The sequence below is a fragment of the Suricata suricatta genome, chromosome 2, assembly GCF_006229205.1.
Source record: "Suricata suricatta isolate VVHF042 chromosome 2, meerkat_22Aug2017_6uvM2_HiC, whole genome shotgun sequence".
Classification (NCBI taxonomy): domain Eukaryota; kingdom Metazoa; phylum Chordata; class Mammalia; order Carnivora; family Herpestidae; genus Suricata; species Suricata suricatta.
This window is the reverse complement of record NC_043701.1, coordinates 1,256,309-1,263,512: the sequence shown is the minus strand read 5'-3', so window position 1 is coordinate 1,263,512 and position 7,204 is coordinate 1,256,309. Positions and strand designations below refer to the sequence as shown.

The window sequence follows — 7,204 nt, the reverse complement described above, 5'->3', positions numbered from 1 at the left end:
GTGTCATCCTCATGGCTCCCAGCTGAACGGGGGGGGGGGCGCAGCGCAAGGCCAAGAGCCCACTCCCAGGGCTGTGCCTCCTTCAGTTGCCAGGGGGAAGGTTCTAGAACTTGGCGTGGTGTGGGCGCTAAGGCAGGTGCCTCCGTCTCCTTGTTGCGACCGAAGCGTCACGCGGCCCGGCCTGAGCGTGTTTCTGGCCCCTGCTTCTCGGACGGGACACCTCGATGCTCGTCAGAAGGGCTCGCCAGTGTCTTGCCGCGAGTCAGCGCTGCTCTCGCAGGGACCCGAGGCAGCCGCACGCAGACCCCTGGACGGCGGCCACATCTGGAGGGTCGGGGCTCCCACGGCCCCAGCACGTCGGCCTTGATGCTCTGCCTTTTGTCTCCGAGGTTTTTACCGGTTTCGCTTGATCAACAGCGTTCATTCGTAGTGAACAAACGGAGTTCAGTTTTTATGGCATGAAGATGATTGTTCTCTGACCGACTAGCCATTACACGGTGACACGGGGTGGCCCCAGATGACACAGGACCATGAATCTTCGAGTTCCTGAGAGTGAGTTTGATGTATGGGCTTCGCCAGTCGCTGGCTCGGGAAGTGTGGGGCCGGCTTACTGAGGTCCTGGTTTTCTGCCAGCCGATGGCCTGGTCTGGGGACATCTCCTTCCAGCTTGATGGCCCCGGGAGGGGGAGGGGTGGGGCCCTACGGCCTCCCCTGTTCTGGGGTAGGGGGTCTCCCCCGGGACCCCTGGGCAGCAGGCCCCGGCCCACGGCTGGCAGGAGAGGCCACGGTTCTCAGGAGGCTTAGGTGTAGGGACACCCAGGGTGCTTGGCTTTCTCCTTGTCCTTTTTCGAAGGACAGCCCAGACCTCGGGATGCCCCATTCGGTCCCGAGTCCGCAGGGCTGGGCGAGGTGGGATCTGGCTGTTGGACGCAAGGCTTCTGCTCCTCCCACGCAGGCCCCAGACGCTGGATCGTTCTCCACACGTACGGAGCCTGCGCGCTCTCTGCTTTCTTGGTCGGGGTACTAGGAGGTCAGTTTCTCCGGGCCCACTGCAGGTCTGTGAGGTGCTCTGTGTACGGAAAAGCCTGGTAAATGCGTCTTTCCTTCCCAGGGCTCTGGCTTCCTCCAAGGACACCCGGTGGCCAGCTACTTTCTCTTTTCGGTCTCCCAGTGAACTTGCAGATTTTCAGGTCTTGCTTGCGTTCCATCCATTGAAGCACAGCTCAGCACACCCTGAATCTCACACCTCCTCCGTCCGGAGGGATGACGGACTCGGGGATTGCGAGGATGTTCCAGGACTCGGAGCCGCGCTGGGCCGCTGACCTGGGCCTAGCGCGCACGCATGGGAGACGGAGCTCAGCAGAGAGCTCCAGCCCGTGTGCGCCCCATCGGTTAGGAGGCACTGAGGGTCCCCGTGTGGCACAGAAGGGCAGGACGCGCCCCGAGACGGAGGTCGGCTTACTCGTGGGCACCAGAGACGTGAAAATCCTTTGGGAGAAACTGAGGGGCTGTATAGACTCACAACTACTCCCACCTCCTCACCTCCAGGGCGGTGGAGGAGAGGCCACCGGCAGTGGATCAGCCCACCCGTCCACCAGTGCACCCACCTACCCATGCCCCCACCCACCCACTGATCCACCCACCACGCACTCATCCATCGTCCGGCTGTCTGATGCTCACGTGTCCAACGTGTGTCACGCACATTGGAGACACAGCTGTATGAGTTGCACCCCCACCCTGCAGAGGGGACAGGAAGTGATGTCCCGTGTCCCCGGGCAGGATGAGTCGCCCCCTGCCCTACCCGTGAGCCCCAGTCGGTGGGCTCAGACAGCTAGAGCAGGAGCTAGAGCAGGAGGAATTCAGAAGGGCGCATGCTGGAGGGGGTTGAGGAGCGTCTGGAGGGCGGAGGCAGCCAGGCACACGTCCAGTGGGGAGGGGCCTAAGCCCGGGCATGGATGCAGGCTGGAGGCAGCGAGGTGGACGGGGTGGGGGGGGGGGGGGAGGGGTGGGGGGGGCAGGCGCAGCTAGAGTTTGGACTCGGTGCTGAAGGCAGAGCACGTGGTGTCACTGGGGCCCCGCAGAGTTGGCCTGGCCTGGATGCAGACGGGTCCCAGGAGAGGACAGTTGGCCGCCACTTCCCTTCCCGCACCCATAGTGAGCACCGGTCACCTGTCACTTAGTAGATTTTCTCTCGCCTGACAGAAGCTGTCACTGGATAGGATCACCTGTCACCCTCGGGTCTGGGAGTCCTCAGTCCATCCTTCCTGTCATTCACCCCCCTGGATCAGGGCGTAGGAAGCAGCTGGTGAGGAGCCAGCCCAGAGTCAGCAGCCTAGACAGTGCCCTGCTGTCACTGCTTTAGGCGAGTCCCATTTGTCCACTCAGGTGCGCCCTGAGCAAGGCCGGGGTCCTGACGGAGGCAGCAGTAAGGGTAGACTGACTGTTGTGCAGAGAAGGCCCCGAAAGCAGAGTGGTCTGAGGGACAAAATGGTAGCTCCAGGGGCCCAGGACCAGTTGGGTCACAAGGGTGTCCTCACTGCGTCCAGGACGGTCTCCTCCTGCCCCCAGTCAGCCACAGCTAACTGCTCGCCCAGCCCCTCCCCGAGATCCCACCTCATCTGCAGGGGTTGATGGTGGCCCCAGAAAGTATGTCCACACCCTAACCGCGGACCTGTGACTGTGACGTTGTGTGGCCGAGATTCCACCTTGGGATCACCAGGATTCAGGTGGCCCCAAATCCAGGGGCAGGTGTACCAGGAAGGGGGGGGTGTTGAGACACAAACACGACGGGAGGCGGCCGCGTGGAGACTGAGGCCGGGCGACGCAGCCACGAGCGCCGAGGTGCCCAGGGCCGCCAGGAGCAGGTAGAGGCAGGATCGGGGAGCTTCAGACACCTGGATCTCAGAGCTCCTGGACTCCTACCCTGCTTCAGGGATAGCAGGGGTGAGCGGCAGCGCCGCGAGCGCCGGTGGTTTGTTAGGGCCACCGCAGGTGCTGACGCCATCTGGCTGCAAACGGGCCTGAGGAAGGGCCCTGCTCTCAGAAATTTGTCTCAGAACTTGGATTCCGTGTCTTCATACTTGAGCATCCGAACTTTAAGAGCCCAGATCAAACATTTCCTGAAAATTTTGCATATATCTGTGTAGCCTAGTGGGAATTGTTGTTTGCGGAAGGACCTCACAAAGAAAAATGGCCACATAAACAGCGAGTGAGTCAATGTGTGAGTATATTTTGAGATGGTATTTTGTGCTGTAGTATTTTCTGCGGCCACAGGAGGGCGCCTCCCTAAAAGAAAACGGGCCTGGGCAGAAGCTCCGCCCCCACCCCACCCCGCGCACGCGCACCCGCACGCACACGAGCACCCGCACGCACACGCGCTCAAACACACGAGCGCACACCGCAGAGTACCTTAGCCTTAAACCCTAATGTTCAAATGGGTTTGGGGGGGGGGGCAGGGGCCCAGAGGCCATACGTGATCCCCCCCCCCATAGAGCAAAATAATTAGTTTTAGTGGAGGGGCCGGTTCACCACTCCCCATCTAGTCCCACCGCCTTATCGATGACGCATCCCAGCACTCGCGAGAACAGTTTGAAGAGACGAAATTAGGCCGCACCGAAAGTTCGGGGGGTTTTCCCTACACGCACATGCCAAGGACATTTCCACGTTTTTTACGCCAGTGACACCTGACGAGGGGTGATGGGTGGTTTCCGGGGCCAACAGGAAGCAGAAGATCGACCGTGAGTAGTTCCAGCGCCGTCTCTGCGTCTCTGTCTCCTAAGCCCCGGGGCTCTGCAGCGTCCCAGGCCCGAGCCGAGGAGCGCTCGGGGGCGGCCCGCGGCGTCCGGAGGCCCCGGCGTGGAGGGTCTGCCTCGCCGTCTGGACTCGGACAGGCAGGGACACCCGGTCAGTGGTGCAGGCCGTCGCTTCCCCGCTGCTGCTGTTTCTGCTCACCGGAGCCCGGGTCATTCACCCCCGACGCTTTGTGACGTCAGAGAGGTGACTGCGGTGTCCCCCACGGCCCTTCTCTTCCTGCCAAACCCGCATCGACACCAAGGCAAAAAGCCACAAGCGGATGGAAGAAATAAAGGGACAGAGAGCAAAGGTCAAGGCACGGGCTGTGCCGATGCCCTCCACCCCCGCTTCCTGCTTAAAACGCGGGGGAGGACCTGGAAACGGGTCACGTGCTCCCGGCGCCCGCCAGGCCTCTTCCCGCAGAACAAGCTACCGCTGCCGCCAGCCGGTCCGGTAAACACCCTCTCGTTTCCACCGCTTTCCGTTTTGTTGAGCACCTGCTTACAGTCGTTGGAGCTGAAAGTAGCAAGATGCGATCTAGAGCAGTGGCGGGGGCCTCACACGTGCTCCCGGTAGCTGGGGGATCCCGCTTCCCTGCAGAGTGGACCGACCTTCCCGCCGCACCCCCCAGCTGGGCCCCCGCGTCTGGTGTCGGTGTTCTCAAGGGGTTAGGTATTCCAGAGGCCATAATATGGTCACAGTGCAAAATACACCCGTCTACAGATATCTAGAATTAGAAATCAGAAAATAAAAGTATGATCTAGAAAGAAATTAATCTTTCCATTCCTTTTATGGACTCTTCAGTCTGCTTTCTTTTAATTTTTAGGTGCTCTGGCAGATACTTAGCTGTAACTACAAAGCAGCCGGGGAGGAGAGAAGCATGAGTCAGCCTTGCCCGTGAAGTGCATTTCATTAGCGCGGGGACAGCTGGCTTCATTTCCGATTGGGAGGCCGCCTCTGCATTTATGGACTTTTATTTCTTACATATAATGTCTATAGTTTACATGGGGTTGAATGGCGGCGTGTGTGGGCTCAGATCCGAGTAACAGGACCCGCCCCATGCGGATCACGGGCTGATGTGAATTTCCTTCCGCGCACACCTCACCTCTGACTCGCTATAGATTTGCCAGAGGGGACATTAGACCCTTAGCACAGGTTATATTTATCGTAGCTTAAAAAGAGTTGGAATTGGGGCGCCTGGGTGACTCAGTCGCTTGAGCATCATGGTCTCACAGTTCGTGGGTTCGAGCCCTGTGTCGGGCTCTGTGCTGACAGCTCAGAGCCTGGAGCTGCTTCGGATTCTGTGTCTCCCTTTCTCTCTGACCCTCCCTTGCTCATGCTGTTTCTCTCTCTCTCTCTCTCTCAAAAATAAATAAAAACATTAATAAAAAAAAGAGTTGGAATTAGAGAATGCCTCTAAGTCAGACCTCAGATAAAACTGCAAACAGTAAGTTATAGTCTTTAGCCAGTAAGCTCTTCATAGAGTAAGGTCCCTTGAATGAAATGGTAATTGTTCTGATATATATAATTTAATTACCACTTTTGGGGACACAGATGAACACCCTAGAAGTTTACATTTTGATATGAACAGCGATGCATGACAGCTGTCACCAGCAGTCACCGAGGCTGAGGTCTGGACTATTCTTGCAGCTGATGCAGAGGTCGGTTCAAATACAATATGGTTCAAATACAATGTCGCTACACTTGTGCACGTGGATACAGTGTTGCTAACGGTGTGGTAGGGACTTAACGTTGCCAATGGTTCTTTGCTTTTAAAATCGATTACTAAGAGTTCAGTCTGATGATGTGGAAAATATTGAAGGCTGATTTAAAAATAGAGGAATCTTTGAAGTAAGCGGCCACGCTGGTGTGAAGGGACCCGGGCAGCCAGCTCAGGGACACGGCCTCTACGGCGGCTGGCTCCCCGTTGGTCACACACCATCTGCGGTGACTCAGGAACGCGGCCACCAAGAACTTCGGAAACTTCCCGAACTGAGGATCTTGTCCCCTCCCTACTTGGTTCCGCTGACACGGAAACCGTGTGCCTCGATGCACTAACGTTCACAGTGTGAGCCCGGGCACACTCGCCGAGCCCCATTTCCCCAGGTTGGAGTTGAGAACACTTGTTTCCGTGCGGAGGAGTGTGTGTAGCAGTGTGAGAAACAAGTGTGTAGCAGGGGGTCTGCTGACCGGAAGCCCGGAGCCCACAGCGCTTCGGGCTCGGGACCACCCGCAGGGGCCAACTGCGATGCCGCCAGACCCCTCTGGTCGGGCCGCGCTGTCGCCGTGCACGACGTTCTGGACCTCAGCGTCCGCTTGCAGCCTGGCAGCTTATCGGCACGAAGTGTGGGTTTTCGGGAACGCGGGGCACACGACAGGTCATCGCGCCGTTAAATCACCTTCACCGCCCAGGGCCGTGGGAAGGGACGCGGCGGCAGGTGCACGGAAGTCGGCGGGGGGTTGGGAAGGACTCCTGGGAGGTCCCGGAGCTGAATGCGGAGGCAGAGAGGAGGACACACTCGGTCCCGGGCCTTAACCTCATCAGCACCACGATTGAGTTGTCAAAGTACGCTGTCCAGAAAGAGTTCCAGAACCGTCTAAGACGGCTAAGACAGGCCCCCTCCATCGGCGACGCGGGGCCACCCTGGCGCGGAGGAGCACGCTCTGGCCGGCCAGGCAAGTGCACCTGGGGCCACGGCCCGCGTGTGCCCGGCCTGCCCCCGCCAGCGCCCCGCTCTTCCCAGGACAGGGTCTGACTCCACCGCGGGGCCAGGGCCTTGCTCGCTCCAGCCCCCGGGGCCTCAGGACTGACACAGACGCTGCTCCTGAAGGCACACGGTGGCGGTGGAGGTGGCTTCGTCCGCCTGCTCTCGGGCTGCGGCCTGGACTCGTCCATGGCCAAAGGCTCGTGGGCTCTTGGAGGAGGAGGTGTCTTCACGGCCCGCTCTGCCCCCGGAGAGGCCCAACCGGTCTGCCTGCACTCAGGGTCCCAGGGCGCCCGGGTAACATGAGGATGAAAGACGCGGGGTTCTTGGAGCCAGGCCTGGCCTGGTCTGTGAGGGGTCTTCCAACCCCCCTCCTGACGCCCAGGGGCCTCCGCTGTGGTTCCCAGGAGCAGGATGGTCAGTGATGTCCTTATCAGAGACTATCACGTCCTCCAAAAGGACCGGGTGAAGTCCTAACCCCCAAGTCTGTGAAAATCGCCTAATGATGAAGTCAGAGTGATGGAATCAGAGAGGTCACGCTGGAGCAGGGCGGCCCAGCCCTGCCTGCTGCTCTAATACACAGCTGAGTGACAGTGGAGGTGCAGGGGGGCGGGGGGCGGGGGGCAGGCACAGGCGAGAAGGGTCCGCTCGGGTCTCTGGGGCTCTCAGACTTCTGGCCTCCAGACTGAGTGGAACATTTCTGTCAC

General features: G+C 59.6%; 1 long non-coding RNA gene across 1 annotated transcript; it reads left to right on the top strand.

The window, feature by feature from the left end:
• The first annotated feature begins 45 nt into the window (after positions 1 to 45).
• On the top strand, positions 46 to 1,956 carry LOC115304459. Its single transcript, XR_003914442.1, has 3 exons — positions 46 to 552; positions 956 to 1,030; positions 1,112 to 1,956. It is a non-coding gene; the product is annotated as an uncharacterized LOC115304459 (long non-coding RNA).
• Positions 1,957 to 7,204: the final 5,248 nt, after the last annotated feature.